Source organism: Scardinius erythrophthalmus, assembly GCF_964197995.2.
Source record: "Scardinius erythrophthalmus genome assembly, chromosome: 1".
Classification (NCBI taxonomy): domain Eukaryota; kingdom Metazoa; phylum Chordata; class Actinopteri; order Cypriniformes; family Leuciscidae; genus Scardinius; species Scardinius erythrophthalmus.
Genome location: NC_138221.1, coordinates 16,856,310 through 16,873,239, shown reverse-complemented (window position 1 = coordinate 16,873,239; position 16,930 = coordinate 16,856,310).

Genomic DNA, 16,930 nt, shown 5'->3' with positions numbered 1-16,930 from the left:
AGAAATATTTGCATGTATATACTGTGTATGTATATTTATATTATATATAATTTATATTATATATAAATATTTTATATATAAATAACACATTTTTCTTAAATATATATGCATGTGTGTGTATTTATATATAGAAAATAATTATACACCGTACACACACATATATTATGTAAAAACAAACTTTTATTTTGGATGCGATTAATCGTTTGACAGCCCTATTAATAAGTTACAGAATGTCTATTTACACTAAAGTTACATGTCTTTGTGAACTGGTATATGGCTCTGTTCCTGGACCTACTGATCAGTTACACGTAGTGCACAGAAATTACTAGAATATAATTTTTTGTGCCACTTGAAATTACTATTTAACAGCATCTAATGCAATTTGTACTTAGTGCAAAGAGCCAACAAGTTGTATGATCACATGTAGCAGTTTTCCAAATTAGATTGGTGGAGTTGTTCCTTTGGATTTTAAAATTGACTTGCATGTCTTAAAGGTTAATTTATTTTTATTTGTATTTAAGTCACTTAAACCTAACACAACAGGAATGCACATACAATTAGTAGACTATATGGCAAGTACACGTCATTTTACACTTTAAATGGTTTTTACATTATGGTTTATTTAGTAGAAACCTTTCATGTGGTCCATATTATGTGTACTAGAAATACACTTGCTTATGAATACTAACCATATCATATTCCTGCTGTGTAGCATCTACTAAAATGACCAGAGATACGCACCCATGTTACCAAGATTCATCTGAAGATAGTTTTTCTCCCACTTTAGCTGGTCTCTCTCTCTTGAGAGATTCTCATTGATGAATATGAACTGGTTTCTCTCACTGGTGAGGTTGTCGTTCTTGGATATGAACGTGACACACAGCTCTATGATAGTAAATAGTAACAGTATGTGATGAAAGGTATTCTTAATAATCTCAGTACCTGTGAGTTCAAATGACTGGATTCTCGTTGCGTTACAGTCTTTGATCTCTCTTTCAAATTTACCTCTTGTAACATCAACATTTTCATAGATATTATCGATGCTTTTCTCATGTTCTCTGTACATTTCCCAAGTTTTTCTATATTTCCACTTACACTTTCAGAGAGTTTCGGTTGTCAAGATGCCAACAAACAGTTTCTCTCCTGCGTTGTGTTCCTCATCTGTTTGTGTGGACAGTGTTTATGCAGAAAGGAACTGTTTTTGAGGAATATGTATGCATAAAGGAACTTTACATCTCACTGCAGAAATGTCTGTTTGTGTTCATTTATTTCAGTTAAAATGCATGTGTCATCACACAATCATTCATTTTCACCGTGTTGAAATGTTCAGGTTGTTATTGGTAGTGATTGGAAGATTGGGTTATTTTAATAACTCTCTTGTACAATTGCATTCGATCTTTATTCAAGTAATTTCCTTCATTTGAGAGGCGTTAAATATTATATTTTCAATAGCCAAATGCCTTGAAAACGTCTTCCTACAAACTTGATCATATTTTGAATTAGGAAATTGTAAGCTCGCGCTCGATCGGCCCAAAGTCTGGCGTCCGACCAGCGCGGAAGGTCTTTGCGTGTTACTGTCCTTTTCTCGAGGCAAAGTATTTTTTGATTAAATGCAATACATTTGAATATGTATTCTCTCGTTATTTCATCTGACTCCATAAATGAAAAGGTTTTAATGATATCTGTGGATCATTGATTGTAAGTGAATGTTTGACTATTCCTTTTAACTCTTTAGTAAAATAATGTCAAAGTCAGTTAGAATAATCAAATGTAACAATTTATTATGTCAGGTAAATGTATCATGCCAATTTCATAATCATTTAGAAGATAATCGTTACAAAACATAAAATTCTCTGGAATAAAGAAAAGATGCAAACCCAACATTAAGAAATAGACATGAGGCTGAGAGATCTCTCTCTCTGTGTGACCATTTGCTAGGAGACCACCTTCCTTTGTAAGTCAGTTATCCATAAACTCTTAAAACCTTATTACCTTTTGTGTTACTTATTTGGGAATGAAACATTTGTACCAGTCGCACTGTGACATTTTAAATGATACCAAACATGAAAAATACTCAGTGATGATCATTTACATTAAACTATACATTTTTTGGGGTGAATTCAGGTGATCATCTGAAAGAGGGGTGAGAGAAGGGGGAAAGAGATGTAGATTAGGATGACTCGGAGGTGAGACTTTCGTCTCGATGGTGCAAGAGGAGGAGTTCAAATGCTAATTTCCAGAGAGGTCCTTTGTCCTCTCAGGGTCTGGTCACTCTTTAAACAGACTGTCCGGCATTTTGTAATTCTTACAAAATCAAGATCTAAGACTGCCAAAAAAGGATTTTGACAGCTCGAGAGACGTCTAGTCTCAGTCCAGTCTATAGGAAATAGCCCCCTCTTCGGATCTACACTGCAGATATGACACATGTAAAGATATGCTAAAGTAATATTGTCTATATCAGGTCATAGGTTTATGATCTATACTGCATCCAGCCACCAGAGGGCGATCAGAACATGTGCAGCACGTTTTTTCTGAACAGACAAATCGCATGTGAAAATCAGACTGAACTCTCTTGTTGGTGTGAACAGAAGTTAATAGATACCAATCAACCGACAACATATCCTGTCACTCAACGTGGCTGTTATCAAAACTAACTTAGAAGAGATTATGTTGCTCAGCACATAAAGATGGACTAGTTACTGTGATCTCAGACTGTGGTGATGTGTTTTCTCCACTGCATGGACCTTTATGTGTCGCCTCAGGTGAGTTTTAGTAGAGAAACTCGTTCCACACTGAGCACACGTGTGGATCTCTCCAGTGTGGATCATCTCATGTGTTTTCAGATGTGTTAACTGAATGAATCTCTTGTCACAGTGTGAACACTTGTAAGGTTTTTCTCCAGTGTGGATCCTCTCATGTGTTTTCAGATTTGTTGATTGACTGAATCTCTTGTCACAGTGTGAACACTTGTAAAGTTTTTCTCCAGTGTGAATTCTATGGTGCAGTTTTAAATGTTGAGCTGTAGTAAAAGTCTTTTCACACTCAAAGCACATGTACTCTCTCACACCAGTGTGAATTTTCTGATGTTTATGTAAATTACACTGCAGTGAAAAACTCTTTCCACATTCAGAACATGAATATGGCTTCTCCTTTGTATGAACTCTCTGGTGTATCTTCAGCTCTGATGCCTTAATAAATGCTTTTCCACATTGATCACATGTGTACGGCCTCTCTCCGGTGTGGATCCTCATGTGTTCTTCAAGATATGTTAACTGCCTGAAACTATTCCTGCACTGATCACATGTGAACGGCTTCTCTCCGGTGTGGATCCTCATGTGAGTATCAAGCTTATATTTGTATATGAAATAGTTTCCACACTGATCGCATTCATGTGGTTTCTCTGCAGTGTGGATTTTCATGTGCCTGGTGTGATGTGTTTTTGTGTAAAACTGTTCCCGCACTGATCACATGTGAATGGCTTCTCCGTTGTGAACTCTCATGTGACGTTTAAGATTTTGTTTGTGTGAGGATCTCTTTTCACACTGATTGCATGTGAATGGCTTTTCTCCGGTGTGAACTCTCATGTGACTCTTGCGTGTGAAACTCTTTCCACACAGAGTACAGTTTGTAGATTTCTTGGCTCCTCTTTTCTTTAAAAATGTCTTTTTAGTCTTTGAGCGACTCAAAGGTTTTCCTCCAGGTTTGACATGATTTTCCTCCTTCACTTCACTCAGTTCTTCACTCTCCTCATTTTCTTCCATCAGGAAAAGACATGAAAGGAAAAAAGGTTTGATTTCATGTTCAGTACATCAAAGAGAGAAACATGAAGTGAAAGAACCCAAAAATGAGCCCTGATGTAATAGAAGAAGGTAGACTAATTTTAAATGCAAGTTCCACCCAAATGGCCCAACGTCTGAATCCAATGGTGTGGTAGAAGGTTTTCTGTATGCTTTGATTTTTCGGTGTGCAAAGTAATTTAAGTCCAATAAGGTATTTATGACTCTATTTTTCACATACTTAAATTTAGGTTGTAAAGCCAATCATTTAAGTAAACATTTGATTATTCTGTTTAACCCTTTATACTTACAGTTTCTCACCGGCCATTAACGCAGATCTCACGGTCACAAACTCATCAGTCTGATTATTAGTCAGAGGTTAGGGCTGCTCGATTATGGCAAAAATTATAATCACGATTATTTTGTTCAATATTGAAATCATGGTTGTTTAACGAGATTGGTGGTGGGTGATCAAAGCCTTATTTCATGATATGGGTCATTTTAAATGTACATTTTTTACAATTATTGATACATCAGCAAAAACTTGTGGTCGACCAATATTGGTTTTGTGATGGCCGATATCTTGGAGAGCAGGGTGGCTGATTGCCGATATTAAGCCTATATATATATATATATATATATATATATATATATATACTGCATGATGGGAAGACAAGAAAATAATCTCAATCCATTGTCTCAGTTTCTACACACAGTGCAGTGCTTATTTATCAACCCTGTTACCAAAGTTATTGTAAGAATAGTAATCCATATAACTATATATTTATATCAATAACTTATGTAATTTATGAGAAAAACAACTTTATTAGTAACAAAAAAAAAAAAAAAAATCCTGTCAGCCATTCTGGAAAAGTTAATTTACTTGATAGTTTGCTGTTTAATGCTTAAAAAAAAGTATATATATATTTTACAACATGTAGTAAACTATATTGAAAAATTTCCAACATTTTGGTGACATGGTTGCAAAAAATGTCAAACCAGATATATAATGATGTTTTATTAACAAAGTTCGGGAGGAGCAGGTTCAGATAATTAACCAAATTATGCAGAGCTGGAGATTAATCAGTAATCAACTCAATGACAGAGTATAAATTCACAGCAGACCTATCTCTGTTCATTGAAAGTTTGTCAGCATCCCTCCTCCACCCCCATCTCCTCACTTCCAGTTCCATCTACACTTACCAACTGGGGGGAGTACTTTGGGTTCGGGCCTAACTCCGAGCTCGGAGCCCTCCCCCCGGACAGCACGGCAAATACGCATAAACTTATTGTATTAATTATATGTAGATGTGAACTCGTGAAATAAATGTAAAAGAAAGGAGCTAATTTGAGTTTGAAAAACATTCTGTACCATTTCATAGTTGAACTGTTTATCTAAATGTGATGAAGTGCTTGAATGTTTCTAACATGAATGTTCTTCAGCATCATGAATGAATGAAGAATAAACACCAACCTCTTTGTTCTTCAGGATCTTCAGTGTGTTTCATTCTGCAGGGTTCTGGATCACTCATGTTCTCACTGTCCTCTTTAATAAACTCAGGCTTTGCAGATTTCAGCTCTTCCTGATGCTCTGATGCTCGTCTTTACTTGCAGCTGATGGGAATTTACAGCATTTATTGGAGAAATGCTGTGGGAGGAGCTTCAATGATTATGTAATTGCTGTGGGAGGAGCTTCACTGATGATGTAATAGCTGTGGGAGGAGATGATCTTCCAAAATCAAAAATAGATCAGTTTGTTTTCATACTAATTGACACTTCTAAGCATTTGTGTCTATCTAATCATAAATTACGGTAACTGATGCTCATTCAACTGGAGTCTGTCAGTTCTTTAAAAATCCCTTTTGAAGTCTTGAAAATAAACTTAATTATCCAAGTAACAAAACCAAGCGCTTTATATGTGTGTTTTAAGCAGTGAACATGAGATTAAGGGCTTCACCATATTTGAGCATTTCCATCCCGGCCAGAAATAGGCAGCCGGAAGTGTTGTACGTACAGTACAGTTCAAAAGTTTGTAAACATTACTATTTTTAATGTTTTTGAAAGAAGTTTCTTCTGCTCATCAAGCCTGCATTTATTTGATCAAAAATAGATAGATATCATTTTTGATCAAATAAATGCAGCCTTGATAAGCATTAGAGACTTCTTTCAAAAATATAAAAAAACATGTGTCCAAACTTTTGACCTGTACTGTATAACCAGCAGGATAGCAGTGATGTGTGAACTGAATTTGGTGTGTTACAGTGAAGTTATTGAATATTTTTCCTAGTTTGATAAAATGTGCTTTTGCATATTTTATACCAAGTGTTGTAGTATGACCATTTATACATCTAAACTGAATTTGGTGACACTACAGTGTTTAACATTGAAGTTAATTACTACTTGGGGTTTTTGCACTTTGCAGACTTTGCCTTAGGACGCGTCTCTGCGCTGCTCATAGAGATAATTTGAAAATAGCTGGCATTTGTGTTTGAACAAAGTTTAGCTCAAGAGCTATTGATCCGGGAAGTTAAGATTGGTGAATATATTGCCAACTTTACTTAACGGCGCATTGTTAACGTACAGATCTCTGAAACACTGCCAGCGGGACATTAAACAGGATGTGTTTGTCCGAGCTCACAACAGGTGTTGTAAGGGAACGCAAATATCTTTGCGAAGGAACGTAAAAGTTTTGAGAGGGAATGCAAAGTTTCTTGGGGAACGCAGAAGTTTTGCAAGGGAATGCAAAAGATTTGACTTTTTTTCCCTCCCATGCCAAATATTTTCCACCATGTCCCTTTAGGTACTCTGTAGAAATGAGCTTTAAGTGGCCATTCATAGGAGATCTGAAGACATCAGCATAATAAATGAGGTGAAAACAGGAACTATTGTCATGAAATAAAGAGTGTTTTCAGCAGATCTGTTAATATTGATGAGCCTCAGACTATCAACACTCATTCAACAAGCCATTCAGGATCATCAGCAGATCATCTCACTTTATTCTGAGTGTTTGCTGTTAGAAACACATTATTTGAGTCAGGATAGATGCTAAAAGCCTGTTAAACTGCTCTATTGAAAGACAATACTGTAATTTCTCACAATATGACATGGATAAAACATCAATAATACAAAAACATGAATGACACTCAGGTAAATAACTACACCATTATATGCAGTGAGGAAAATAAGTATTTGAACACCCTGCTATTTTGCAAGTTCTCCCACTTAGAAATCATGGAGGGGTCTGAAATTGTCATCGTAGGTGCATGTCCACTGTGAGAGACATAGTCTAAAAAAAAAATCCAGAAATCACAATGTATGATTTTTTAACTATTTATTTGTGTGATACAGCTGCAAATAAGTATTTGAACACCTGAGAAAATCAATGTTAATATTTGGTACAGTAGCCTTTGTTTGCAATTACAGAGGTCAAACGTTTCCTGTAGTTTTTCACCAGGTTTGCACACACTGCAGGAGGGATTTTGGCCCACTCCTCCACACAGATCTTCTCTAGATCAGTCAGGTTTCTGGGCTGTCGCTGAGAAACACAGAGTTTGAGCTCCCTCCAAAGATTCTCTATTGGGTTTAGGTCTGGAGACTGGCTAGGCCACGCCAGAACCTTGATATGCTTCTTACAGAGCCACTCCTTGGTTATCCTGGCTGTGTGCTTCGGGTCATTACGACCCAGCCTCGACCCATCTTCAATGCTCTAACTGAGGGAAGGAGGTTGTTCCCCAAAATCTCGCAATACATGGCCCCGGTCATCCTCTCCTTAATACAGTGCAGTCGCCCTGTCCCATGTGCAGAAAAACACCCCCAAAGCATGATGCTACCACCACCATGCTTCACAGTAGGGATGGTGTTCTTGGGATGGTACTCATCATTCTTCTTCCTCCAAACACGTTTAGTGGAATTATGACCAAAAAGTTATATTTTGGTCTCATCTGACCACACGACTTTCTCCCATGATCATCCAAATGGTCATTGGCAAACTTAAGACGGACCTTGACATGTGCTGGTTTAAGCAGGGGAACCTTCCGTGCCATGCATGATTTCAAACCATGACGTCTTAGTGTATTACCAACAGTAACCTTGGAAACGGTGGTCCCAGCTCTTTTCAGGTCATTGACCAGCTCCTCCCGTGTAGTTCTGGGCTGATTTCTCACCTTTCTTAGGATCATTGAGACCCCACGAGGTGAGATCTTGCATGGAGCCCCAGTCCGAGGGAGATTGACAGTCAAGTTTAGCTTCTTCCATTTTCTAATGATTGCTCCAACAGTGGACCTTTTTTCACCAAGCTGCTTGGCAATTTCCCCGTAGCCCTTTCCAGCCTTGTGGAGGTGTACAATTTTGTCTCTAGTGTCTTTGGACAGCTCTTTGGTCTTGGCCATGTTAGTAGTTGGATTCTTACTGATTGTATGGGCTGGACAGGTGTCTTCATGCAGCTAACGACCTCAAACAGGTGCATCTAATTTAGGATAATAAATGGAGTGGAGGTGGACATTTTAAAGGCAGACTAACAGGTCTTTGAGGGTCAGAATTCTAGCTGATAGACAGGTGTTCAAATACTTATTTGCAGCTGTATCATACAAATAAATAGTTAAAAAATCATACATTGTGATTTCTGGATTATTTTTTTTAGATTATGTCTCTCACAGTGGACATGCACCTACGATGACAATTTCAGACCCCTCCATGATTTCCAAGTGGGAGAACTTGCAAAATAGCAGGGTGTTCAAATACTTATTTTCCTCACTGTATGTCCACATGAATCTAAACATTGTTTGATTTTCTCAAAGCTGCATTAATTGCAATAAAATTATTATATAATCATTAGATCAGTTCTCATTAAAGGGTTAATATTAAGTATTTAGAGCTATCTGTTCAATATATTTAAATTAAAACAACTTAATCTGCCATAAAAAAATGGCAACACATCAATTCCCCTCACAGATATCAAACTTTAACTCTTGACTTGACATTCAGTAACAGTTCTCACTCCAAACATCGAGACAATCACACAAACAAACACAAAATCGCTCAGGTCTGAATGACCTCAACGGCCGTTGAATGCTTGAATCTGATTGGTTGACGAACGTTCTAAGTTGTGCAATTATTTTCAAGGAAACGCACGGCTAAAGTAGTTTCAGGCAGGTCTTGAACACATTACAGTTCCATATCACTTTGTGTAGTTAACTCTAATAACAGAAAATAGGATACAATTCATAACAAGAAAAAGAATGACAGACAATTTTGATTTTCCGGAAGTAAATTTTTATATTTTAACAACTGGGCGATGGCAGTATTGGATAACCCAGATGAAAAAACAAATAAACGGAAGAGGACATCAAAAGCAGCAGGCAACAACAAAAGACATAAAACAATCAGCGAAGAACAGCTAGACAGACTCGAGGGCGAAAAACATTAAAAAAACAACCGCTTGAGCTGTCAATGTGTTTAAGGACTGGCTTAAGGCCAAAAATACGTCTGTGGACAAAGTAGAGAGAGACGGGGCAGACGCTTTAAATACCCAGCTGAGGGCTTTCTATGCCACTGTCTGAAACGCATTAGGTGCAGAGTTTTCAGTGTCAAGTTTTCTCTCCCTACGAGCTGGACTGAACCGCTATATATCCAAATACAACATCAATGGGCAGTCAGAATTCAAATCATCCAACCACGTATTCAAGGCCGTCCTCAGAAAGTTTTGCAAGGCTGGGAAAGACTCCAGTTCTCATCATCCTCCCATTTTGACCGCTAAAATAGAGCGAATTCGCAACTCTATGTATCTGTCACCAGACACAGCAGCCGGGCTGGTTCGCAAGGTCTGGTTTGACATTCAGCTGAACCTGGCAAGGAGGGGGTGAATGATGATGAATATATTTGCTTGTCTTATAATGCAGAAACAAAAAAACACAAAAAGTCCACCGATCCCAGCAAAGACCGCTACAGAGGATTCATGTTTGCCACTCCAGGGGACCCCCTTTGCCCGGTTAAAAGTTTTCAGAAAGTACATCGCCAAATGCCCACCTGATGCCACATCCTTCTATCTTCATCCACTGGAAGATTCACTGGTGAAGCTTGACAGGAGAGATTGCTGGTATTCCCAGGAACCGATGGGTGTGAACTATCTTGGAAACATGCTTCCGCGCATCAGAGGGGCAGTCGGGTTATCCAGAAGATACACCAACCATTCATTAAGAAGCGCTGCAGTTCAAATGCTGCCAGAGGCAGGGCTGGAGAGCAGGCAGATCATGTCTGTCACACAAGTGTGAAACAAGCCTGAGAAGCTCCTGGGCACCTTCTGCTACAGAATGTCAATAATAGAATAATAAAATTAACAAATGAATTAAAACGTATGAATTCTGTCTCATTATTGCAACCTCTCTCTGTCTCGTTATCTAATAACTGCACTAATAACTGCATTAGTCTGCTATCAGTGGCTCAAACCTCAGTTACTAACTCTTAAATGACGTTATGGAATTAGCAATGGAGGCATGGGATTAGATGCGTAAGAAATTAGTCCTACATACAAGAGCGTTTTAATGACAAAAACTTGACAAACGTCTTGAAATACATCATCTGAACATTGTTTCGAGGTGTGGTAACTGTAGTATAAGCAGAATAATGGACTCCAGGTCGGTGTAAGGTCACTCTGCTTTGCGACCGCATTACCACCTCAGCTGTGCATTATTTATCTAATAATTCAAAAGCCTGTCGTTAATTATTCCTTACATATCCTCCTCATGCTCGCTGAATGTTTATTTCAGTAGGAAGACGCCAGAAAAGACGCACAAGTATCGCTGTGATCGATGAAAACAATACAGAAATGAGTCTGTCGCTTAAACAAACTGTATAAAGTGTGTTTGATGGTTGTGTAAATATGAGAAATACCGTGAATTGCTCTCCTCTCCTTAGAAGACTCGACGCTGAAACTCAATGACGGAAGAGACGGCGCGAGCGGTGACGTTATCGACCACCAGCGGTAGATGGTCAAAGACGCGCCAAATAGTAAAAAGGCAATTAGAGCTTAAGTAGGTGTGATGATGGTGTATAAAGTAGCACCCCTTTTCTCTTGTTTGTTAAAAAATATTGTCCTCTGGCACTCTTTTATTTTATTTTAATCATATTGTATTTTTTGACTTTGAATGATTATGTCTCATAAAAAAACGAAGAGGCGCCAAATACTGTTCATAACGATAAAACATCTATAAACATCAACATAATCACACAAAAATAAAAAATAACTTATCTTTATTAGAGTTGCTCTCTTTCTGCTGGTTGTGTAAAGCTGTGTTGAGATGGACACAGTAATCATTTCAGTTTATTTTGGTGTTGTTTAAAGTTCATAGTAATTGTTCTGACTTCATGAAGCCTCATGGTGTGAATGAAACATCAAACTGACTAGAACAAACTCTTTGAAATGTATATATGATACTGGATATCAAGGGTGAAACTGTTAATAATGTAGACAGACAGCAATCTCATTCCGTGTCAGTCATGTGTGGGTGAAATATAATTTATTAGGCATTTAAAAGCTCTATTGAGAAAATTAAAACATGGAAAGCACAATAAGCAAAAAATGCTTCATGGCTTTCAGAAATAAAATTATTCTTGATTCAAACAGAATCAGCATAAAAATGGACAATACAATTTTGATAAAATGAGTAAAGAGTTGAATCAATCATTACTTTAAGCAAATACAAACATTAAATAAAAGTGAAGGAGAATGAGACAGATCTCTCTTTTTACTGACTTATAAGAGACAAAGCATCTCAAGAGAAGAAGAGAAGAGAAGTGTCCAGTTTCAAAGATACATGAAATATATCTTGAGTTTGCATTGAAAAGTAGAAGTGGAAGAGAAACTAGATGTTCTGATGAAAAACAATGAAGAAGGAGTTAAAAATTAATATCAGATTCATGTCTCTCTTAGGGGCTGTTTACACCTGGCCACTTCATGCGTTTTCTCAGATCGGATAGCTATCTGATTTATCAAAACGATTCCATCTACACCTGGTCACATACATTTGTTTTTGCGAAATGGATTTAAATCCCATCTTCAATTCACTATATGCAGATTTAATGGAGCGCACGTCACCGAAAGCAACAGATATGAGCTGCATTTTATTGATCATCAGCTAAAATTTCTAAATCAAAAACCGCAATAAGAGAGAGCAGCAACAGCCCTGGAAGATCATTTCAGTTCTTTACTTTTAATGATGATGATTGTGTGTTAAGCATCTGCGACTTTCCCTTTGATTTGCGATAGTTCGCACGTTGGCTTGATGAAGAGATTCTCAGCTTCCCATCTGCGGTGATGCGTGTTCCAGTAGCATCATCATATCTGGCCATTATTTTTATAGCATTTTTGGGAGGAGTAAAATTTACATATGTGGTTTCAACAACCAGATGCATTTACACTTGTCCAGTTTCGTCTGGAATGCGGCCCAGACCTCCTCCTGAAGTGGTTTGAGTGCGATCTGATTCAAATCCGTCTCGAATGCGTTCTGGAGGGCATTTACACCTGGTCTTTTCACGATCAGATAGCTATCCCATCTGAGAAAACGCATGAAGTGGCCACTTAAAAAGTGTTATGGCCTCTTTTCCAGTGTGAATTTTCTGGCACTCTTTCAGTTCATCTTCTGTAGTAAAGGACTTCTGCCCTGAAGCACACACCGCCGTGTCTTTTCTGCTGTAATATTACTAATGAATCTTCTCCTTTGTGTGAATCTTCAGGTGTTTCTTCAGGAAGGACGCCCAATGAAACTGTTTACCGCACTGATCACAGTTAAATGCTCTTTCTCCCAGTGTGAACTCTCATGATGTGACGCTTAAAAGATGATTTGTCTCTGAAACTAGTTCTGCAGTGAACACACATATGGGGCTTTTCTCCAGTGTGGATCCTCTCATGTGTTTTCAGAGATGATAAGTGACTGAATCTCTTGTCACAGTGTGAACACTTGTAAGGTTTTTCTCCAGTGTGGATCCTCTCATGTGTTTTCAGATTTGCTGACAGACTGAATCTCTTGTCACAGTGTGAACACTTGTAAGGTTTTTCTCCAGTGTGAATTCTCTGGTGCTGTTTTAACTTGTCCGCTGTAGTAAAAGTCTTCTCACACTCAAAGCACACGTACTCTCTCACACCAGTGTGGATTTTCTCATGTCTATGTAAAGATTGCCACAGTGAAAAACTCTTTCCACACACAGAACATGAATACGGCTTCTCCTTCGTATGAACTCTCAGGTGTTTCTTCAGGTGTGATGCACAGATAAATGTTTTGCCGCATTGATCACATGAGAATGGCTTCTCTCCGGTGTGGATCCTCATGTGACGCACAAGACTTTGTTTGGTTGTGAAACTGTTTCCACACTGAACACACATATGTGACTTTTCTCCAGTGTGGATCCTCTTGTGTTCGGTTAGATGTTGTTTTCGTGCGAAACTCGTCCCGCATTGATCACATGTGAACGGCTTTTCTCCAGTGTGAACACTCATATGAACATCAAGACGCTGTTTGGTTGTGAAACTCTTTCCACACTGATCACATTTGAACAGCTCTCCAGTGTGGATTCTCATGTGATGCTCAAGACTTTGTTTGGCTGTGTAACTCTTTCCACACTGAGTGCAGGTGAAAGATTTCTTGACTCCTCTTTTGGCCTTTATAGTCTTTGAGCGACTCAAAGGTTTTTCTCCAGGTTTGACATGATGTTCCTCCTTCACTTCACTCAGTTCTTCTCTCTCCTCCTTCACTTCTCTCAGTTCTTCTCTCTCCTCCTCCACTTCACTCAGTTCTTCACTCTCCTCCTTCACTTCACTCTGTTCTTCTCTCTCCTTCTCCACTTCACTCAGTTCTTCTCTCTCCTCCTTCACTTCACTCAGTTCTTCTCTCTCCTCCTCCACTTCTCTCAGTTCTTCACTCTCCTCTTTCACTTCACTCTGTTCTTCTCTCTCCTCCTTCACTTCACTCAGTTCTTCACTCTCCTCCTTCACTTCACTCTGTTCTTCACTCTCCTCCTTCACTTCACTCAGTTCTTCACTCTCCTCTTTCACTTCACTCAGTTCTTCACTCTCCTCCTTCACTTCACTCAGTTCTTCTCTCTCCTCCTTCACTTCACTCAGTTCTTCACTCTCCTCCTTCACTTCACTCAGTTCTTCACTCTCCTCCTTCACTTCACTCAGTTCTTCTCTCTCCTCCTTCACTTCACTCAGTTCTTCACTCTCCTCCTTCACTTCACTCTGTTCTTCTCTCTCCTCCTTCACTTCACTCAGTTCTTCTCTCTCCTCCTTCACTTCACTCAGTTCTTCTCTCTCCTCCTTCACTTCACTCAGTTCTTCTCTCTCCTCCTTCACTTCACTCAGTTCTTCTCTCTCCTCCTTCACTTCACTCTGTTCTTCTCTCTCCTCCTTCACTTCACTCAGTTCTTCTCTCTCCTCCTTCACTTCACTCTGTTCTTCTCTCTCCTCCTTCACTTCACTCAGTTCTTCTCTCTCCTCCTTCACTTCACTCAGTTCTTCTCTCTCCTCCTTCACTTCACTCTGTTCTTCTCTCTCCTCCTTCACTTTCATCGGGTCTGACATAAAAGAAAAAGGTTTCATTTAATTTTCAGCACATCATCATCAATAATTCAAAGAGAGAAATATGAAAGTGAGCCATGATGTAATAGCAGAAAGTACTAGTAGACAATCTCTATAAAATATTATGATAAATCTGGTGTTGGTTTCATTAATTAATTGCATGAATGAGGTACATTAATATTTCAATTATTATTTTTCAAGAAATAATAGAAAAATAGGCACAGATCACATTTCTACAGGGAGAAATATTAAATATATTTGATTAATGACACAATTGTAAAACAATTGTCCCAACGTCTGAATCCAATGGTGTGGTAGAAGGTTTTCTGCATGCTCTGTCTTATCGGCGCACAAAGTAATTTATTTCCAATTCTGTCAGCCATTCTGGAAAGTTCATTTACTTGATAGTTTGCTGTTTGATGCTTAAAAAATAATAATCTTTAAAATATACACTGAATTTAAACACAATGTTGTAAACTATATTAGAAGATGTCTGACATTTCGCTAAAATAGTAGCAAAATAAAGCGAACCAGTTATAAAATAAGTGTAAATAAGGGAGATAATTTGACCTGATGTTGACAATGTATATAAAAGTTCCTCCAACCTCCCTCTACTGACCATTTGTTGAAAATATGTACCATTTCATAGTTTAACTGCATATCTAAATGTGATGAAGTGCTTGAATGTTTCTAACATGAATGTTCTTCAGCATCATGAATGAATGAAGAATAAACACCAACCTCTTTGTTCTTCAGGATCTTCAGTGTGTTTCATTCTGCAGGGTTCTGGATCACTCATGTTCTCACTGTCCTCTTTAATAAACTCAGTCTTTGCAGATTTCAGCTCTTCCTGATGCTCTGATGCTCGTCTTCACTTGTAGCTGATGGGAATTTACAGCATTTATTGGGGAATTGCTGTGGGAGGAGCTTCACTGTGACTGATGTGGGAGGAGCTTCACTGGTTATGTGACTGCTGTGGGAGGAGCTAATCTGCCAAAATAAAAAATATATCAGTTAGTGAGTGTTTTTAAACTAAATGAATAAATCTGTAAAAAATGTGTCCATTATAAAGTAACTGATGCTGATTCAATTCAAAACCCTAAAATGATTCTCCTTCTTCATTCAAATATTTGCATATTGTTGTGGAGTCTGTCACTTCATTAAAAATTAATCTTGAAGTCTTGATGCCAGAAAATAAACTTTACTATCCAAGAAATTATATTATCTAACAAAGTCGAGTGCTTTTGCAAAAGCAACTCCAGAGTCCAGTATCAAACATATATACACCTCAAAGGTAATCATCAATACATTTGTTTTTCTTATGCTTCTGCCCTGAGCCAGATATAATAGTATAATGTCTTTGATAATATTCTCATAGATTTCACATAATCCAGTTAATAATCAATAAAAATATTCTACAATATGCAGAAATAAAGAAAAACATTCATATCTTAATGTAAATTCTTCCAAATAAAAAAACAATGATAAGAAAAACAGTTAAACTCAGAAATAAATGTACATATAGTAGCCAACAAATCCCCTCAGTCTGCTGACACCAATGAAATGAGCTTTAAGTGTCAATTCACAGGAGATCTGAAGACATCAGCATAATAAATGAGGTGAAAACAGGAACTATTGTCATGAAATAAAGAGTGTTTTCAGCAGATCTGTTAATATTGATCCGGCAACTCAAAACGGGGGTTGGAGGTAACGAAAAAAAAAAAAAAATTACACTGCCTAGCTTCTCTGCAGGGGCGGCGCCAGAGAATTTTTAACGCATGTGCTGAGGGGGTGCTAGATCATTAGGGGGAGGTGCGCAAAACTTGGCCAGTGAATATTTAATATTCAATTATTTTAATGATCACAATTAAAGTTTTAATTTTATTAAATTAAACAAGCGCAACATTCAGCATTCAATCAAATATTCTAAAAGATGTAGGCTATTATTAATAATAATTATTATTTCAACATAATATCTCGTTATTTCGACATAATATGTGTGCGTGCAACAAGCAAGATGTGCATTTGTGAATCCGGTGACGCATGCATTGATTTTTATTAATAAACTAGTGTTTTCTGACTGTGTCGACTGCAAAGATGAAGTTGACGATCGCCATCTCCGTAGTGAACGCGCCTATAGAGAGAAATGCTCATAATGGATAATAATCAGAGAGTAGCCTTTTTCTTTTTTCGTTTTGAATTATTTCGTTTAAAGAAATTTCAAGCTTTGTCAGTCCTCAACAGTACACAAAAGTTAAGGGAGTCTCAATCCTCTAATAGTGCACAATAGCCGTCATGCAATTGCTACGCATAGTTAATCTCACCCAACCTGCAAAAACATTTACACTGAGCTCACAGTCACACACATGACATGGTCTGTCTCTGTATTGTTCTGCCTGTGTAGTTGAAGTAATACCATCTAATATGTATTGAATGTAAACTGCGGCTGAACCCTATATGCTGCTGTTCTTGAATTCATACAAGTTATAGCTTAGCTTCAACACTAGTCTGTTTTTTTCCCCTCCGGTCTCGACTTGGTCTTGTCTTGGTCTCGATACCCTCTGGTCTTGGCAGTGTCTTGGTC